The sequence below is a fragment of the Perognathus longimembris genome, chromosome 19 (genome assembly GCF_023159225.1).
Source record: "Perognathus longimembris pacificus isolate PPM17 chromosome 19, ASM2315922v1, whole genome shotgun sequence".
NCBI lineage: Eukaryota > Metazoa > Chordata > Mammalia > Rodentia > Heteromyidae > Perognathus > Perognathus longimembris.
In genome coordinates this window covers 46,789,761-46,810,550 of record NC_063179.1, presented here as the reverse complement: position 1 = coordinate 46,810,550, position 20,790 = coordinate 46,789,761, and the positions used below count along the sequence as shown (strand labels likewise).

At 43.1% G+C, this 20,790-nt stretch overlaps 1 protein-coding gene and 1 pseudogene across 1 annotated transcript in view; one reads left to right on the top strand and one right to left on the bottom strand.

The window, feature by feature from the left end:
• Nln (neurolysin) overlaps positions 1–20,790 on the top strand; it is a 93,804-nt gene that overhangs the window by 10,383 nt on the left and 62,631 nt on the right. The window lies entirely within an intron of this gene.
• On the bottom strand, positions 3,264–13,161 carry LOC125367857 (annotated as a pseudogene).

Genomic DNA, 20,790 nt, shown 5'->3' with positions numbered 1-20,790 from the left:
GAGGCACAGGAGAAACTATATATGGAAAGATAAGAACTTTGTCATATTCCTGTCATCCCTGAAGGCATAGCTCTGTAGAACAATAATCGAAATTAATGAATTAATCTAGAAATTAATGAATAATCTAGAAGCAAAACTTCTAATAAGATGGCTTGGATTTGAAAGAAATTGAAGGAGGTGCCAGTGTCTGTATACTGGGTCGGAAGCACTCAAGCTGAGAGAAAACAGAAAGCAAGCAACCCATGCATGTGCCTAGGGGACAGCTCAAGACAGGAAAGTCAGACTCCTTAGATGCTCATTACTTGGGAGTTATTTGGGTCTAATAACACAGATGTGACTGGGTAGGCCATGATCCTGAGGGAAGCGTGTATGCTTGGTCAGCTTCAGGAAGATATATGTATACGTATGTGTGTATATATATTTATGTGTATACATACATAGATACATATGTGTGTATACATACACACATGTGAGTTATCAAAAAGTGTTTGTGAGATAAATGGTATAGGGGAAATTGAGTAATATAATGAACAATAGCCTAAAGAATACGCAGTAGTGCTCAGAGGAAAATGTTAGCTCTGAGTGCCTTCATCAATAAATAGGAGAAATCTCAATCCAACAATTTAATGATGCACTTGAAGCAACAAGCCAAACCCCAAGCCAATAAGTAGAAGCAAATAATTAAAATTAAATCAGAATTAAATGAATTAGAGTCCAAAAAAAAAACATAAAAAGAACAAAACAAAGAGTTGGTTATTCGAAAAAATTAACAAAATCAACAGATCCTTAGCAAATCTTACCCAAAAAGGAAGAGAGCACACCCAAATAAAATCAGAGACAAGACTGGAAACATCATGACAGGAGCAACCAAGATTCAGAATATTATAAGGGAATATTTCACAAACCTATATGCTAACAAATTTGATAATCTGGAAGGAATGGACAAATTCCTAGCAAATATTGGTATATCTAAACTTAACCAACAAGATTTAAACCTACTAAACAGACCCATATCAAGTAATGAAATACAAACGGCAATAAGAGATCTCCCATCCAAGAAAAGCCCAGGTCCAGACAGACTCACATTGGAATTCTACAAGGCCTTCAAAGCAGAACTTACGCCAATAGTCCTCAAACTCTTAAATAAAATTGAAAGCAGAAGTTCTCTACCAAACACATTCTATGAAGCCAGTATAAACCTTATCCCAAAACCAGACAGGGACTCATCAAAGAAAGAGGATTATAGACCCATTTCTTTGATGAAAATCAATGCAAAACTTCTCAACAAAATTCTGGCCAATTGAATTCAACAAGTCATCAAAAAAATTATACACTATGACCAAACCAGATTCAGTCCAGGGATGTAAAGATGGTTTAATATATGCAAATCAGTTAATGATGTAATTCCCCACATCAATAGGAGCAAGGACAAGAATCAAATGATTATTTTTATAGACTCAGAAAAGGCATTTGACAAAATCCAGCACCCATTTATGATGAAAGCTTTGGAGAAACTAGAAATCCTGGGAACATTCCTGAACATAATAAAGGCTGTGTATGACATACCTACAGCTAGCATTATACTTAATGGCAAAAATTTAAAGCTATTTCCTTTGAAATCAGGAGCAAGAAAAGGATGTCTGCTCTCTCCACTCCTCTTCAAGTACTAGAATTCCTAGCTATGGCACTAAGGCAAGAGGCAAATATAAAACGGATCCAAATAGGGAAAAATGAAATAAAACTCTCTATTTGCAGATGACATGATCCTGTATTTAAAGTACCCCATAGAATCTATTCCCAAGTTATTTGAGCTGATCCAAAACTTTGGCAAAGTAGCAGGATATAAAATACATCCTCAAAAATCAATGGCTTTTCTGTATGCAAATAATGTGAACAGCAAGGCTGAAATCAGGAAAGCAACTCCTTTTGCAACACCCTAAAAAAATACTTAGGAATAATCTTTTTTTTTTTTTTTTTGCCAGTCCTGGGCCTTGGACTCAGGGCCTGAGCACTGTCCCTGGCTTCTTCCCGCTCAAGGCTAGCACTCCGCCACTTGAGCCACAGCGCCGCTTCTGGCCGTTTTCTGTATATGTGGTGCTGGGGAATCGAACCTAGGGCCTCGTGTATCCGAGGCAGGCACTCTTGCCACTAGGCTATACCCCCAGCCCAGGAATAATCTTAATCAAAGAAGTGAAAGACCTCTATGATGAAAACTTTAAAAAGCTGAAAAAAGATATTAAAGCAGGGGCTGGGAATACGGCCTAGTGGCAAGAGTGCTTGCCTCATATACATGAAGCCCTGGGTTCGATTCCTCAGCACCACATATATAGAAAAGGCCAGAAGAGATGCTGTGTCTCAAGTGGCAGAGTGCTAGCCTTGAGCAAAAAGAAGCCAGGGACAGTTCTCAGGCCCTGAGTGCAAGCGCCAGGACTGGCAAAAAAAAAAAAAAGAGATATTAAAGCAGAACTAAGGAAATGGAGAAATCTCCCATGCTCCTGGATTATGAGGATTGACATTGTGAAAATGGCAATACTGACAAAAGCTATTTACAAATTCAATGCAATACCCATCAATATACCATTAATGAAATAGAGGATGCAATCCAAAAATTCATATGGAACCATAAAAGACTCTGAATAGCAAAAACAATCCTAAGCAGGAAGAACAGTGCTGGAAGAATATCAATACCAAACTTCCAATTCTATTACAAAGCTATAGTAATAAAATCAGCTTGGTATTGGCACAAGAACAGGTCTGAGAACCAGTGGAATAGAACTGAAGACCTAGAAACGAACCCACAGACCTATGGCCACTTATGGTAAAGGAGCTAAAAAATAGGATGGAAGAAAGGCAGCTTCTTCAACAAATGGTACTGGCAAAATTGGTTAAACACCTGTAGCAAGCTAAAGCTAGATCCTTATATATCACCCTGCACCAAAATAAATTCCAAATGGGTCAAAAACCTTGTAAAAGCAGATACCCTGAAAACATTGCAGGGAGGAATAGGAGAAACACTAGGGCTCCTTGGCAGAAGTCGAAACTTTTTTTTTTTTTTTTTGAGACAGAGGCTATTCAAACCTTGGAAGGAACCAGCCACCATCCCTTATGTTTGACATAAGAGTCCAAGACTCTTGTCTCCTGTCTAGAGACTGCTGTCTAGCCAGGAGGATAAAGGGAAAGGCATCTGGAGGGATTTGATGGAGGGAGGCCAACCAGAATCAGGGCTGCCTTGTGCTGTCTTGTGATAGGTTTGGGGAACTCATTTGTCTTCCTCTGATTGCCTCTAAATTGGAAGTGGTGGGATGGAAAATTAGAGAAGCTAGAAGTCATTGTCTAAGTCCTGACTTTCTTTCTGGTTGGTTCTTGGGAAGGCTGAGGTTTGATATCTCAGGTAGTTGCTAAAGAAAGTTACAGAGCAGAATTCTACTGGCACATGGAGTCTGGCCATTGTCCATTTGTCTGTTTAGTCTCGCACCCCTCTGAGTTCCCTACTGGCATGGCTGAGACAACTATTAATAAAGTCAGTGGCTGTTAACAAAGAGAGACGGAGAGACAGTAGAGACCAAGTCTGTGAATACTGTATATGTTCTTGATACATTGTATATTGCATATATGTCAACCTGACCTAGACAAGGGATAGAAAAACAGGTCGTAAGATATCATAAGAAATGTACACACTGCCCTACTATGTAACTGCACCCTCTTTGCACAACACCTTGTAAAAAAATTTATGTCCAATTAATAAAAAAAAAAATAAAGTCAGTGGAGCTGTAGGGCATTCCCAGCACAGAACTGGAAGGCTAGAGGAAAGGATGAGGTCAGGGTGACATGGCAGGGATGGCATAGGAACTTTCCAGAGGAGGCTAGCTGCACGGGAATGGAACTTTTCCCTCCTTCTTGGAGAGGGTGAGGGTGACACTGTCTTGGATGCCATAGCAAGCAAAATCAAACCCATCCTGCAGAACATGACCCTGGAATTCCAGCTGCTGTGGATTGCTGCCCAGCCCCAGTCGGTCTGCGATCTGTTGCTTCAGGCTCTGGATGGCATGGTCGGGTGGACAGCGTAGGCATGGCTCTCACCATCCGGTTCTTCACAAACCTCTGAGACTCTGGGGAGAGTGTGTCCAGCAGGCAGATGTGGGTGCTTCAGAAGATCCCCTGAGAGGCCAAGGAGAAGTGGCTGCTGAGCACCTCCCGCTGGCCGCTGGGCTCCTGAAAGGAGCTCCTGGAAGGCGCTGTAGGCCTGAGTAGCCCTGGCTCCGGCGGATTCTCTAATTTTCTTGATGGATTCATAAGGGTTCACCGAGAGGATCAAATCTGAGTGTCCCCACTGCTGCACTGTCACCTGGATGTCTGGTGATGTCTTTTTTTAAAAATTTATTTATTAGTTAAATTTTTTTGACAAGGTGTTGTGCAAAAGGGGTACAGTGTACAGGGGCAGAGTGTACATTTCTTGTGATATCTTATACCCTGTTTTTCTTTCCCTTCCCTCGATCAGGTAGACATATATTCATTACACAGTGTACCAAAAACCTATACAGTAGCCACGTGGCCTACGCCAAAGGAAATTCACCTAGGACTTTAAATGTAACGTCAGCAATAGAGTTTGCTTATCCTTGTCTTATAGGAACATACATACATAGCTTTTGGGCTATTGTGATCCACTAAGAGGTCTATTTTTGGCCTTTATATGTTGAGTAGTTGTTTGGTTTTAGTTACATAATGTAGGGTCGCTGACCCAAACCTGTGGGGAATACCATTTGACAAGAAGTTTCTGGTTTCGCAGACCTGGTCTCTACTGTCTCTCCATCACCCCTTCTTTTTTTTTTTTTTGCCAGTCCTGGGCCTTGGACTCAGGGCCTGAGCACTGTCCCTGGCTTCCTTTTGCTCAAGGCTAGCACTCTGCCACTTGAGCCACAGTGCCACTTCTGGCCATTTTCTGTATATGTGGTGCTGGGGAATCGAACCCAGGGCCTCATGTATACGAGGCAAGCTCTTTTGCCACTAGGCCATATCCCCAGCCCATCGTCACCCCTTCTTAACAGTCATATATCAAGGAGATCAGGCCCCTTTGTTTTCTGTGTTCTAGGCTTGTCTCGCTCAACATTATTTGTTCAGGTTCTGACCATTTCCCTGCGAATACCAATATTTCACCATTTCTAATCGCTATGTAGTATTCCACTGTGTTAGGTACCATATTTTTTGGATCCATTTATCTGTGGAGGGGCATCTGGGTTGTTTCCATATTTTGGCTATTGTGAATTGTACAGCGATAAACATGGATGTGCAGATGTCTTTTTGATATCTTGGGACCTGTTGTTTAGGATAGATGCCTAGGAGTGGTATGGCTGGGTCATAGGGTAGGTCTAGGTTGAGCTTTTTGAGTGACTTCTAGGCTTTTGTGTTTGTTTTTTTTGCCAGTCCTGGGCCTTGGACTCAGGGCCTGAGCACCATCCCTGGCTTCTTCCGGCTCAAGGCTAGCACTCTGCCACCTGAGCCACAGTGCCACTTCTGGCCGTTTTCCATATATGTGGTGCTGGGGAATCGAACTGAGAGCTTCATGTGTAGGAGGCAAGCACTCTTGCCACTAGGCCATATTCCCAGCCCTATGTTGAGCTTTTTGAGGACCTCCATACTGTTTTCCAAAGTGACTGTACTAATTTGCACTCCCACCAGCAGTGGAGAAGGGTTCCTCTTTCCCCACACCCCCTCCAGCATTTGTTGTTGCCTGAGTTCAGAGTATAGGCCATTCTAACTGGAGTGAGGTGGTATCTCAGGGTTGTTTTTATTTGCATTTCCTTTACTGCCAGGGATGTTGAACATTTCCTCATATGTTTCTTTGCCATTTTTATCTCTTCTCTTGTGAAGTCTCTCGCTAGCTCCTTTGCCCATTTCCTAATTGGTTTACTGGACTTGGGAGGGGCTTAGTTTTTTTAGTTCTCTGTAGATAAGGGATATTAGGCCTTTGTCTGTTGCTGTACTGGTAAAGATCCTTTCCCATATGGTTGGCTGTCTTTCTATTTTGGTGGCTATGTCCTTAGCTGTGCAGAAACTTTTTAATTTGTAGTAGTCCCACTTGTCGAGTTTCTCCCCTATCTGTTGTGCCCCTGGGACTCTGTTCAGGAAGTTCCTTCCTGTGCCTATAAGTTCTAGCATCTTTCCTGCTCTGTCCTTCAGTAGTTTCAAGGATTCAGGTCTGAGGTTGAGGTCCTTGATCCATTTTGAGTTGATCTTGGTGCATGGTGATAGGCTAGGGTCTACTTTGAGTTTTCTGCATATGGCTGCCCAGTTTTCCCAGCACCAGTAGTTGAAGAGGCTCTGTTTTTTCCATTGTATGTCTTTAGCTCCTTTGTCGAGTATCAGCTGACTGTAAGAGTGTGGTTTTATTTCTGGGTCTTCAATTCTATTCCATTGGTCTTCAGGTCTGTTTTTATACCAATACCAGGCTGTTTTTGTTATGATGGCTCTATAATAGAGCTTGAAGTCTGATATTGTGATACCTCCTGCACTGCTTTTTTGCCTAGAATTGCTTTGGCTGTTCTAGGTCTTTTGCTGTTCCATATGAATTTATGTGTTGCTTTCTCTATTTCAGTGAAGAATGTAGCTGGGATCTTGATGGGGATTGCATTGAATTTGTATAACAATTTGGGCAATATGACCATTTTCACTATATTGATTCTGCCTACCCATGAGCATGGGAGGTCTTTCCATCTCCTTGTGTCTTCTTTGATTTCCCTTTTTAGATTTTTATAGTTCTCATTAAATAGGTCCTTCACATCTTTAGTTAGGTTGATCCCTAGGTAATTTATTCTTTTTTTAGCTACTGTAAATGGTATTATTTCCATAATTTCCTTTTCTGCTTGTACATTGCTGGTGTACAAAAAAGCTGCTGACTTTTGTGGATTAATTTTGTATCCTGCTACTTTGCCAAAATGGTTTATTAGGTGTAGGAGTTTGGGGACTGAGTTTTTTGGGTCCTTCAGATATAAGATCATGTCATCTGCGAATAGGGATAGTTTGATTTCTTCTTTGCCGATGTGGATCCCTTTGATGTCCTCCTCTTGCCTTATTGCTATGGCTAGGGATTCCAGCACTATGTTGAAAAGAAGTGAGGAGAGTGGGCATCCTTGTCTTGTTCCTGAGTTTAGGGGAATGATTTTAGTTTCTCCCCATTTAATACGATGTTAGCAGTTGGTCTGTTGTATATGGCTTTTATTGTTTTAAGGAATGTTTCATCCAGAGCTTTTATTAAGTATGGATGTTGTATTTTGTCAAAGGCTTTTTGGGCATCGACTGAGATAACAATGTGATTCTTGATTTTAGTTCTGTTGATGTGGTGGATTACATTAATTGATTTACGGGTGTTGAACCATCCTTGTGTCTGTGTGATGAAGCCTACTTGGTCATGATGTATGATTTTCTTGATCAGTTTCTGGACCCTGTTAGCTAATATTTTATTGAGGAGCTTTGTGTCTGTGTTCATTAGTGATATTGGTCTGTAGTTCTCTTTTTTTGTTGGGTCTTTGCCTGGTTTGGGGATGAGTATAATATTAGCTCCATAGAAGGAGTTTGGGATTTCTCCCTCTGTTTCTATTTCACGGAAGAGTTTGAGGAGTATTGGTATTAGCTCCTTCCTGAAGGTTTTATAGAATTCGTTGGTGAATCCATCTGGGCTTGGGCTTTTCTTTGTTGGGAGGCTCTTGATTAACCCCTGTATCTCGCTGTAAGTTGTTGGTTGATTTAGTTGATTTATTTCTTCTTGATTCAGTTTGGGCAGTTTATACTTCTCTAAGAATTGATCCATTTCTGTAAAATTATTGTTTTTTTAATGAGTAGAGGTTCTGGAAATAGTTTCTTATGATTGTTTGAATATCGTGTGTATTTGTTGTAATTTTTTCAGTGGAGTCCCTGATTTTACGGATATGAGTCTCTTCTCTTCTTTTTTTTTTTGTAAGTCTGTAAAGGGATCTGTCAATTTTATTTATTTTCTCAAAGAACCAGCTTTTAGTCTTATTTATTTGTTGAATGGTCTTTCTATTTTCAATCAGATTTATCTCTTCTTTAATTTTTGTGATCTCTCTCCTCCTAGTCTTTTTTTTTTTTGGCCATCCTGGGCCTTGGACTCAGGGCCTGAGCACTGTCCCTGGCTTCCTTTTTGCTCAAGGCTAGCACTCTGCCACTTGAGCCACAGCACCACTTCTGGCCGTTTTCTATATGTGGTGCTGGGGAATCGAACCCAGGGCCTCATGTATACGAGGCAAGCTCTCTTGCCACTAGGCCATATCCCCAGCCCTCCTAGTCATTTTAGATTCAATCATTTCTTGTTTCTCTAGATGTTTTAGTTTCATCGTGAGGTTATTCACCTGCTCTGCTTCCATTCTTTTTTTTTTTTTTTGGCCAGTCCTGGGGCTTGAACTCAGGGCCTGAGCACTGTCCCTGGCTTCTTTTTGCTCAAGGCTAGCACTCTGCCACTTGAGCCACAGCGCCACTTCTGGCCGTTTTCTGTATATGTGGTGCTGGGGAATCGAACCTAGGGCCTCGTGTATCCGAGGCAGGCACTCTTGCCACTAGGCTATATCCCCAGCCCCAGCTTCCATTCTTTTAATGTGAGTGCTGAGAGCAATGATCTTGCCCCTCAGTACTGCCTTAGCTGTGTCCCATAGGTTTCTTTGTGATGTATTTTCATTGTTGTTGTGGCTTATGAATTCGTTAATTTCATCCTTAATTTGGTCTGTGGCCCAAGTGTTAGATAACAGTGAGGGGTTTAGCCTCCAAGTATTTGTATAGCCTCTGTGGTATCCTTTGTTATTGAAGGTTACCTTGATTCCACTGTGGTCAAATGTAATACATGGGATGATGTCAATACTTTTGTATTTTGTGAGGTTCTTTGTGTGAGCTATGAGATGATCTATTTTGGGACTATGTTCCATGGGCTGCTGAGAAGAATGTGTATTGGGTCTCTGGAGGGTGAAAGGCTCTGTACAGATCTATCAGATCCATTTGGGATATGGTGTTACTTAGGTCTTCAGCTCCCTTGCTAATCCTCTGGGTGTTGGATCTGTCTCTTGGAGAGAGTGGAGTATTAAAGTCTCCCACTATGATTGTGTTTGGGTCTGTCTTGTTCTGTAGTTCTGTGAGAATTTGCTTGACATATGTAGGGCCTCTTTTGTTCGGTGAGCATAAATTTATCACCATGATGTCTTGATTCTGGATTTTTCCTTGTATTAAAATGTAGTGCCCTTCTTTGTCTTTTTGAGTTGATTTTAATGAGAAGTCCAGTTTGTCTGAAATCAGGATGGCTACTCCTACCGTTTTGGTAGGTGCATTTGCTTGGAAGATCTTGCTCCATCCTTTCATTCAGAGCCTGTTTTTGTCCCTTGCTGTAAGATCGGTCTCTTGAAGACAACAGATGGCAACTTTTTGTTTACGGATCCACTCTGTCAGTCTGCTCCTCTTTATTGGAGAGTTTATACCATTTATATTCAAAGGGATCATGGATAAGAATGTTTTTTGTTTTTTTTTTCCCTTCCATTTTCCTGTTAGGCTGTTTTTCCTCTCCTTTTTTTCTTTTCTTTATTGAGCTGCTCTTTCTGTTGGGCTCTGGCTATTGTAGTTTCTTTCTGTTTCTGTCTGGGGGTCCTGTAGGTTTTCTGTTGGGTGGGGTTCCCCTCTTAGAATTTGCTGTATGGCTGGTTTTTTTTATTTACATACTCCTTTAGGTCCTCTTTGCTATGGAAAGATCTGGTTTTTCCCTCGAAGGTGAATTCTAGTTTTGCTGGATATCTAATTCTGGATTGGCAATTGTTGGCCTGGAGGACTTGGATTGTGTTCTTCCACGCTCACGCTCTTCATGCGTTGTAGGTTTGTGTGGAGAGGTCAGCTGTGATCCTGATCCTTTTTCCATTGTAATATAGCTCTTTCTTCGTTTTGGCTGCATTCAAAATTTGCTCTTTATTCTTGAGATCTGAAGTCTTGATTATTATGTGCCTGGGCGAGGATTTTCTAAGGTCTGGTCTGCCAGGCGTCCTATAGGCTTCGGTTACTTGGGTGAGGTCCTTTGTGAGATTGGGGAAGTTTTCTGCAATAACTCTTGAAAATATGTTGTAGCCCTCTGCTGTGGTATTCGGCTCATCTATTCTAATTATGTGCAGATTATATCTCTTGTCTTTGTCCACTAGCTCCTGGATTAGTCTGCCCTGGAGTTTAACTGTTTCTTGGAGTGTGGTAATTTTCTGGTCCTTAGCTGCATCGTCGTCCAAAAGAGAGATTTGGGATTCAGTATGATCAATTCTTTGTGATGTGGCTTTAAGTATGGAGTTTATGGATGTCAGCGAGCTATTCATGGTTGCCAGATCAGCTCTGATTGTGGAAATTTCTTCCTTTAAAGAGTTGTATTTTACATCTATTTTTTCATGCATTTTGCTTCTCAGGATGTTAAGGTCTTCTTTAACAGAGGAGTGCACTGTATCCATTTTTGCTTCTATTTCTTTCTTGACTTCCTGAAGGTCCTTTGAGACTTCCATTCTAAACTCCTGGAATTGTTTTCTGAATTCATTCCTTAGGCTTTCCATCATTTCTGCTATCTTAGCCTCAGTTGTTTTTTTATTCTCCATCTCTTCTCCAGTCATACTACTTTTTGGAGCTGGCGAGTTGGCTTGACCTTTCATGAAATTTGTAATATTTCTTTGTGATTTGCGCATCTGGAGATCTGCACCTGTAGGTGGCGACCTTGGCTTGGCTTGGTGCTGGTTCCCGCTGGTCCGTCAGTGGAGACTTGTTTGTGTCCTGGCTCTGGGTTTGAGTTTGGCTGTTGAACCTTACTGCCCAATGGGTGAGTATGACCGTCTCAGTTGTTGCCGAGGTGGTCACCCTCACTGCACTTGGGAGTGGGTAGGTTCTGTGTCTTTCTCTGCAGGAGAGTGTCCTGCCGCTGTGTTGTGCTGACCCTAGTGTGCCCCTGATGGGGGTTTGCAGGTCGCTGATTCAGCATGACGTGGAGACTTTTCTCTTCTTTGATTCTTTTCCCGCTTCGTACCGTGGTCAGAAGAGCTCACCTCTCAGATTGAGAATTGCCGTTGAGGGGTGGCCTGCCCACCTATGCGGAGAGCACCTATCAGAGCAGGTATTGCTGCTGAGTTGTGGCCTGCCCACCTGTGCAGAGTGCGCCTATCGGAGCAGGCGCTGCGGCTGGGGGGCCCTGCCCACCTGTGCGGAGTGCGCCTATCAGAGCAGGTGTTGCTGCTGAGGAGGCAGCTTGCCTGCTTGTGCGCTCCCGCAGGGGGTTGAACAGTAGATCCTCCTGCTGGAGGGCTAGCACGCTGGCCCATGCTGGCCCTTCAGGGGGCACATGCGCGTGCACTCTTGTGCTTCTTTTGGGGGCGTGCTTCCCAGAGTTGTTGGAGGGTGCTTATGCCCTCTTGTGAGTTTGCTGTGGGGGCCGGTATGCGTGGACCCAGCAGGTTCAAGTGTCTGGGCACGGGTTGGTGCCTACAGACTCTGGGCCTCCGCTGTGAGGGAGGCGTGTGATCGGGCCCATGTGTCCCTGCTGGGCTGGTATTGCACACTAGCAAGCCTGTGACTGTTGTTCAAAAAGTCTGCACGGACCAGGTCGCCTCAGGTGGCGTTCCAAGGCCTACCAGTCCCTGGGCCCTGTTGGGGGGGGGGCAGGGCTGATGCGGCCAGGTTCAGGCTCCCCAGCTGGGGCTTTGGGGAAACCTGCCTAAGGTGTTTCTTGGTCACTTTGTTGGGTGCTGCTCTGCCTCTGCTAGCTCCCGTGTCCTCCCAGAGGCTGTAGGGTCCTAGAGCCGCTAGATATGGGGCTGCTTTGTTCCCTCGGGGCAGGGAGGAGGAGGGAGGGAGCGCTAGCTTCTTTGTAGGGTTTGGGTCTCTGCTAGAGTTGTTCTCCCGTTGCGGGGGGGGGGGGGGGGGGGAACAATGGGGAACTTACTGGTCCTGGATTGTGTGTGTGTGTCCCGCGCTGCTATGGGCTTTTCGGGGCTGGGGTGCTGGGGTGTGGTGATCGGTTGTTTGGTAGTGGCGGTCCCAGATCTCCCCGTCTGTGCTGCCTAGTTCCCCTGCTGTTGTTGTCTGTTCCCGGCCGTTCAGTCCCGCGCTGCTGTCTGTCTTGGTCAGGTCTGAGCTCTGTCTGGGGTCCGTGGAGCTCCTGCTGTCTGGACTCTGCACTCCTGGCATGACTTTTCGGCTGTTGCTTCTCTGGTCGCTGACGGTCTGTGGTCCCGTTTACCGGCGCCGGGTCCCCTTTCCCAGCCTGGCCCTCTTTGGGCCAGGGTCGGCGGGGGGAGGGGGGATGGTAACCCTGGAGGTTTTCCAGCTCCCTGCAGGTTATAGGCTTTTCTTTTTTCTTTTTTGTTTCCTGTGTTTCTCTGTTGCTTCTGGTTGTTGGGTTTGCTGGACTCTTGATGGGATGTTGGGTGCTGGAGTTCCCAGCTCACTATTCAGTTGGAGCGAGTTGGGGTGCCTCCCTATTGTGACAGCGCCATCTTCCTCCTCTCATCTGGTAATGTCTTCACAGTCCAGCTGGGGACCGGGATCTCCCTGCTGCCATAGCAGCAGTCCTGTTTCAGGCACTGGCTGGCCCTCTGAGCCACTGTGTCCCATCTGTAGCCTTCTGCCACATTGTGAGTGGGGTCTGCTGGGTCCAGGATGATGGGTCTCTGTTTTTTGAGCTGTTTTCTGACACAGTAGCCAGTGATTGGGTTCTGAAGTGAGTAGAATGTGGTCCAAAGGATACAGATGAGTTTATATTCCTGGAGCAACTCCATCACTGTGGCCAGGCCTTCCCCCAACTGGAAATTGTTTTCCTCCTGTTTTTCTTCTTGCCAGGAATAGGTCATGAGTAGTTCAAGTGCATAGAGAGCGGGCAGATTGGCCCTGGGGCACTTGGCTTTCACATATTCTGGAAGATTTCTAAGTACCAACAAACCTATTCAGCTCCAATGGAGAGCTGAATTGGGACGAGAGACACCAGATGTGAACATCTGGCATAGTGTCCAAAACTTTCTTAACAAAGGCCCAGAAACACAACAAATCAAAGAAAGGTTGGACAAATGGGATTACATCAAACTGCAGAGCTTCTGCACAGCAAACGACATAGCTAGCAAGATAAATAGCCCTAATTGGAAAATGATCTTCACTGGCCATATGAGAGACAAAGGCCTCATATCTAAAATATACTTAGAAGTAAAAAAATTAAATTCCCCCCAAACAAATCCTCAAAGATACAACTGTCCCCTTAATAAATGGGCTAAAGACTTACAGAGAGATTTCTCTGAGAGGAAATGAGAATGGCCAAGAGGCACATGAAAAAGTGCTCAACATCACTGGCCATAAAAGAAATGCAAATCAAAACACCTCACCCCAGTAAGAATGGCCATTATCAAGAAAACTAATAACAACAGATGTTGGAGGGGATGTGGCCAAAAGGGAACCCTACTACATTGTTGGTGGGAATGTAAACTTGTTCAACCACTCTGGAAAGCAGTAAGGAGGTTCCTCAAAAGGCTAAACATAGAGCTCCCCTTTGACCCAGCAATTCCACTTTGGGGCATTTACCCAAAGGATTACAAGCAAGACCACACTAAAGCCACCAGCACAACTATGTTCATCGTAGCACAATTTGCCATCTCTAAAATATGGAACCAACACAGATGTCCCTCAGAAGATGAATGGATCAAGAAAATGTGGTACATATACACAATGGAATTCTATGCTTCCATCAGAAAGAATGACATTGCCCCATTCATATGGAAATGGAAAGACTTGGAAAAAAATCCTACTAAGTAAAGTGAGCCAGACTCAAAGAAACATAGATTCTATGGTTTCCCTCGTTGGTAATAATTAATACAGGTCTAGGATAGTCCCAGCAGAAGATCACAATAGCTCAATAGCTATGTACATATGAACGCATAAGATGACGCTAAGTGACATGAACTCCAAGTTATGGAAACAAGTGGTTTATCATTGTTGTTGTTATTTTCAACATACCATGTGAAATTATGCCTTTTTCTTTTGTCTTTCTTCCCCATGCTTTTACCCCTGTTGTCACTGTACCTGATTTTGGAATCCTGGGTATTGTATGTACATTTATCAGAGCTAGGGAAGGGAAGGGGAACATCAAAGTGAAGAGACAGAGGATAAAAGTCAAACCAATGCAACAGCAATACTTGCAAGACAATATGCTGCTGTAAGCCAACTGTACAATTGGGGGGAGGGGATGGACTGGAGAGAAGGGAAGGTGGGAGAAAAATGAGGGAGGAGGTAAAAAGTTGGATAAGTAATGTACTCACTGCTTACATATGAAACTGCAACCCCTCTGTATAGCACTTTGACAATAAATCAATAAATTAAAAGAAAAGAATATACAGTAAACTTCAGAACTAGTTCTTTTATTGCTATTATTTTGCTTCTTAAAAGGCCTAGTAATTCAACATGGCAAGGGTTATAAGGTACCTATTTAAGCATTAAACCTAGAAGCTTGAAGGTGATAAATTCCAGGGACAGAAATAGAGAAATTGATACAGGGGAAAGTTCAAGGGAGAGTGATTACTTCCAAGACAAAAAGTGGGGCAGGATATAATTTATGTGTCACAACTGGGCCTTGAAGGATAATAAGATTTGGACAGGAAAGGCCTAGGGGTGGGTACTCTGTACTTCCAGCTGGTAACCAGAACCTAAAAATAGCACATTGAGTCAGTTCAGCAATCAAGACAAAGGTTGCTCGGACTAATGAAAGGGACCATAAGGAAGAGTGTACTATTATACTGCAAACCAAACAGACTATGTAGGTAGCCACCTGGGTTCAAATCAGGAGTAACCTGCTAAGCTTCTACAGGCTAAGTTTCTAAAACCATAAGAGCGTTAACAATAAACATTTCTTGTAGGTTTTTTTTTTTTTAAAGACCACAGGAACTAGTGCCTGAAATACCCAGCACAGTGTTTGATGTCAAGTGTATATTGCAATTTATAATTTCCTCCCTTCTGTTCAACAAGGTAGAAAGAAGTAGTACTAAGAACAAGTCTCCTGTGACCTTGAAAGTCACTAGTGGATGTAGCTCAGTGATAGAACAGCTGCTTAGCATTTACAAGGCCCTGGCTTCAGTACCCAGTGCCTCACCCTCAAAAGTCACCATGCTTAATCAGTGACTAAGGAAAGGATAGGATACAGATGACCTACTGATAAAAATTTCAGATGATTTTTTAAAGCCAAGAAAAGATTGAGAATTAAAGTTCCTGTGGTTTCTGTTCACTGGAACACCAGTATAATAAAGTGATTCTGAATCACATGAAATGTGAAGTCTTACATTTATGCTAAGTAAACTACCTATATAGAGACCAGGATAATCTATGTGGCAGCTACTAAACAACAACAAGCCACTCAAAACCTTGAGTTATTTCCTAGTTCAGTCTGAATCAGCAGGTTGATGGGGCTGCCAAAGAACAGGAAGGGAAAGTGTTCACCTGGCATTGTTAGAGGCCAAATTCTAGTGGACAAATCTAGTCCTAACTTAATGTGTTCTCCGTAGAATTTTTATATTGTCAATCGTCTACCTTTTTTGGTTTTCAGAGTGGTAAATTCCCAATGTTCCTCCCCTCTGAGCATTCTAATTTCTTGCAAGCTTCCTTTTCCTAAGACTTGCCCCTCAAGTGCTGATTTTTCTCGAGTTTCTTTTCCCAGTGCCTTCAGGAAACCTCTCTGTTGGTCTGTTTTCCTTTATTCTGCATACATGATTGAGTCTCGTCTACACACCCTTCGGTCTGAAACCTCCCCTACGCCAGTTTCTATACCCTCTTTTCCCTTCCCTATGTATTACTTACATAGTTGCATTAGGCGACTCCATCCATGCTTGTTAAGAATTTTATATCTGAAGATGTGTACCTCTGTCTCCTACTTGTCAGGTTCATATGTCCAGTTGCTATATCCTGACTTACCTCACAGGCACTCGGAAATCATCACATCTGATCGTACTATTTCCTCAAACCTGATCTTATTCTGATTTTCTGTTATCCAGTAGCCAATTTGTGTTTAGTCAGTAGGACCATTGTCTATCCCCTTACCCAAACTAGGAGTTCCCGTGACATCCTGTGTTTCACTAAGTCTTGCCAGTTTTGCCTCTTGAGTTTTTTTTTTGGCCAGTCCTGGGGCTTGGACTCAGGGCCTGAGCACTGTCCCTGGCTTCTTTTTGCTCAAGGCTAGCACTCTGCCACTTGAGCCACAGCGCCGCTTCTGGCCATTTTCTGTATATGTGGTGCTGGGGAATTGAACCCAGGGCCTCATGTATACGAGGCAAGCACTCTTGCCACTAGGCCATATCCCCAGCCCAAGGCTTTTTGTTGTTGTTGTTGTTGTTGTTTTGCTTTTTTTTTTTTTTGCCAGTCCTGGGCCTTGGACTCGGCCTGAGCACTGTCCCTGGCTTCTTTTTGCTCAAGGCTAGCACTCTGCCACTTGAGCCACAGCGCCACTTCTGGCCGTTTTCTATATATGTGGTGCTGGGGAATCGAACTCAGGGTTTTATGTATACGAGGCAAGCACTCTTGCCACTAGGTCATATTCCCAGCCCCCAGTTTTGCCTCTTAAATTATTTTTTGTGTTTATTTCCTCTCTGACTCCTGTCACTTCTAATTCTTTTTATTTTTTATTTTTCCAGTCCTGGGGCTTGGACTCAGGGCCTGAGCACTGTCCCTGGCTTCTTTTTGCTCAAGGCTAGCACTCTGCCACTTAAGGCACAGCACCACTTCTGACTTTTTCTATATATGTGGTGCTCTGAACCCAGGGCTTCATGCATGCAAGGCAAGCACTCTACCACTAGGCCATATTCCAGGCCCGCCACTTTCTTATTCATCTAGGTTATTGCAACCTTCTCACAGGTTTTCTTTCTTTTTTTTTTTTTTTTTTTTGCCAGTCCTGGGCCTTGAACTCAGGGCTTGAGCACTGTCCCAGGCTTCTTTTTGCTCAAGGCTAGCACTTTGCCACTTGAACCACAGTGCCCCTTCTGGCCGTTTTCTATATATGTGGTGCTGGGGAATTGAACCCAGGGCTTCATGTATACGAGGCAAGCACTCTTGCCACTAGGCCATATCCCCAGCCCTCTCACAGGTTTTCTTTCCCCCTAAAATGATCCTCTCATCCCTCCCACAATACCTCATGCCTAGTTTAAATGCGGTGCATAGCTTCAGCATCTCACCAAAGGTTTTCTGCTGGCTACCATATGAAGCTTTGGCTCAAGTATGGCATGGGAAGACCCCCTAGCAGCTTCCCGAGCCTCAGCTCAGAGCATTTCTCACCCATCAATTCCAGGTTGGTTGTAATTCCTGGACACAGTCTGCAGTGGTTGGAAATGGGTATTTGCCAATGGCGATCACCCTTCCAGATTTGCTCTGGTTCCTCCCCGTCCCCACTGGACCTCTTCCTGGGTAATTCCTACTGGTACCCTCCTCTGAGGACCTTTGCTGACTTCCCTTTTGTTCCTTTATTCAACCATTTGTATCTTGTGTGTAACTTTTTTTTTTTTTTTGGCCAGTCCTGGGCCTTGGACTCAGGGACTGAGCACTGTCCCTGGCTTCTTTTTGCTCAAGGCTAGCACTTTGCCACTTGAGCCACAGCGCCCCTTCTGGCCGTTTTCCATATACGTGGTGCTGGGGAATCGAACCTAGGGCTTCATGTATGGGAGGCAAGCTCTCTTGCCACTAGGCCATATCCCCAGCCCCTGTGTGTAACTCTTTTATAATGGCATATTGTTTTTGTATGTGTCTGATATGCCTAAGTGATCGGTAAGTATTTGCTAAATGAATTCCAGTATGCTTCTCTGCTGTGGTAGCACAGCAACTGTCTTTGCAACTAGCCCTGAGCTCCATACATGGCGCATAGTTCCACTTGAGTATCACGGGCGTCACAAACTAAATACACATAAAACCCAATATGTGTGAAACTTCCATTTCCCTGTCAGTCCCCCTCCTCAGCCACTACTCTCACAAAAAGAACCATTCTGTCTTGCTTTTGCTGAATCCTCTTGCCTAGCTTCTTAGACTCCCCTCTTCTCCCACTCTCACCCTACCACATAGTTTTGGAGCTGCTGTAGAAAGCAGAATTAGATAAGACCTCCAGCTCCACAATTATGTTATTTTATTGGAAACCAGAAAGAAGCTTTGCTTTTACAAAATAACATTTTAGGGTGGAATTGGTAGCATAATAACTAGTTGAATTTCAGGCTCTGGGATGAGATTGCCTGAATTCCAAATGAAGTTTGCTTCTCACTTATAGGGGTTTCATGGGGATCATTAAGCCCACCTTTCTGGGCCTGGACTTCTTCATTTGTAGAGTGAAGAGTGCAGAGAGATGATGGATAGAGAGCACTTAGCACAGTACATGCCATAATGAGCACTTCATAAATAAATGGCCTTGAGTTACTTTCACACCTTTGGTCTTCTAAAGCTTCTAAATCAACTTGGGTTGATACTTAGTCCTCTTTTATCTTTGTTAGAAGCTTTTTAAAGAGCTAATTTTTGTCTTTTATTGGTGAGGGAACTCTTCCCTATGTTAAAGAGAAGGCTTTTGAAATACAGACCATCAAAGATTTTGAAATCATTTTTATCATGTTGAAGTCACATTTGCCAAGAAGTGTCACCTTTACTTTCATTTCTCTTGTTGATGTTTGCTGGCGAACTCACGTAAGTAATGACAGCTGGTGGTCCTTTGTGCCAAATCCACAGAAGTGGGACATGACAGTGTGTCACAAAGGCCATGCCCTCTCGTTATATCCCTGCCCATCTCTCAAGGTCAGGAGAGACTAAAGGAAAGTAGCAGACAGTAATGATGAGTTAGCTCCAGAGCAGTAGTCACCTTAAAGAGAATGGCAGAATTGCAGAAGTGATAATGTGGTTAGCCATAAAGTATAGTCCTTAACAGCATGGATTGACTGGCTGAATTACTGGATCTTTCTAGTTGTGTGTTCTGGAATAAGTTATGTAACCTCTCTGTGCCTCAGTTTCATCCTCTGAAAATAAGGATAAAATAGAGGGTCTGTGTCAGTGTTGGAAGGATTGACCGAGTGAGTAAAGTGCCTAGAACAGTACCTGCTACATAAATGTTTGACACACCAGACATTGCTATTATTTGAGTCTTCTATTTCTGACATCACTTTCACTGTTTCTGTGCTAAGGTAGCATGCTATGTCTGGGCCTGTAGTAGCTTGTGACTTAACATCACTGGATATCACCCAGAGTAAAGGATATGTTGATGAAGCTTCACTTGCCAAATATATTTCTCCTGCTTGTGCTCTAGCTTCTTCCTTAAGGGTTTGTTGTCTTTCCCCCACTTCCTATCCTCTTTAACATATTTCTCAGTGTGCTTTAATATAGACTGTATTTTAGCCACATGTCTAAATTTAGAATAGCAGCTAGAGCTAAAGTGAATAGTTATTAATTACATTTTGAAAACTTTTTATTGTGCAACTTTTCAACTGTAAACAAAAGAAATTGTATGATGAGCTTCCCCATTTCCAAGCTTCACAGTTGATTGCTAGTAGCTCATCATTTTTTAAACATCACTTCCTCCCTCTGGTTATCTTAAAACATGCCCACCACTGTATTATGTGGTGGGTAATATAGCCAGAGGGAGAAAGTGACCTAGGAAATGAAACATGCCCACCACTTTCTATGATTTCTTAATCAATGGAATATTTATTCTCTTAAAACTAATAAGTAAAAATAGCTAGTTTAGGGATGTGAATGTGGCTTAGTGCTTGCCTAGCATACACGAAGCCCTGGGTTCGATTCCTCAGCACCACATTAAACAGTGGTATTGTGGCTCAAGCTCAAGTGGTACTGTGGCTCCCTTCTGTTATTTATTTTTCAGAACTTGAATTTTTCTGTTTCATTCTTTGCCGTTCTAATAGGAACCTCTCTTTTTTGTAGCAATACTGGGGCTTGAACTCTGCGCCAGGGTGTTAACTCTTAGTGTTGTTTTGTTGTTGTTGTTGTTGTTGTTGTTGTTGTTGTTCAGGTTGGCACTGTAGTGCTCAGGCCCTGAGTCCAAGCACCATGACTGGCAAAAAAAAAAAGTAGCTGGTTTACAACATAAGCTGAAAGTAATACAGCTGGTATGCATAAAAAGAGTATTTTGAAATAAATATTCAAGCACATTGCTGATAATTTTTCCCAGAGATTATGCTTCCTAACAGTCAAAACACACTACCCTATAAAATGTATATTAATGACTTCTTGAAATGCACTAATAAACTTCTACTATATTTACCAGGAGTCTCTTCAACATTCCCATGACTCTAAGGTATAACTGATTGAGGCAAAAGCCTCTCTGTATTCTCTTACGTGAAGATTTCCCATCTGAACCTTGGAATCAGTTTAGGGCTCATGTGGCAATTGTCAAATTACAAGTAGGGGCTTCACAGTTACTTTGGTGGGACTATAATCTCTTCCCCCCCCATCCTGAGTCACTTACTATTTTTCAATCATAACTTCTTTAGTACTTCTAAAGTATCTAATCACAATGTCATTGTTGCATGTAAAAGCAACAAACAATAGCAGTTGAAGCAAACTAATTATCAGCTTGGCCTTATCCACACAACTATCCATGCATAGATTGGTGGAGGGGAGAAGTTGCCAAACTATGATGAGGTAAGGAACTGAAGGAGGAGTGATTTATTAAGGACTCCAGTTGAAAAGTGTACACCAAAAACCAATTAAATATACCAAACGTGATTCCTTCCTGTTTCTAGAGAAAAATATAGTTAGATGTCTCTTCTGAGCTGTGGTTTT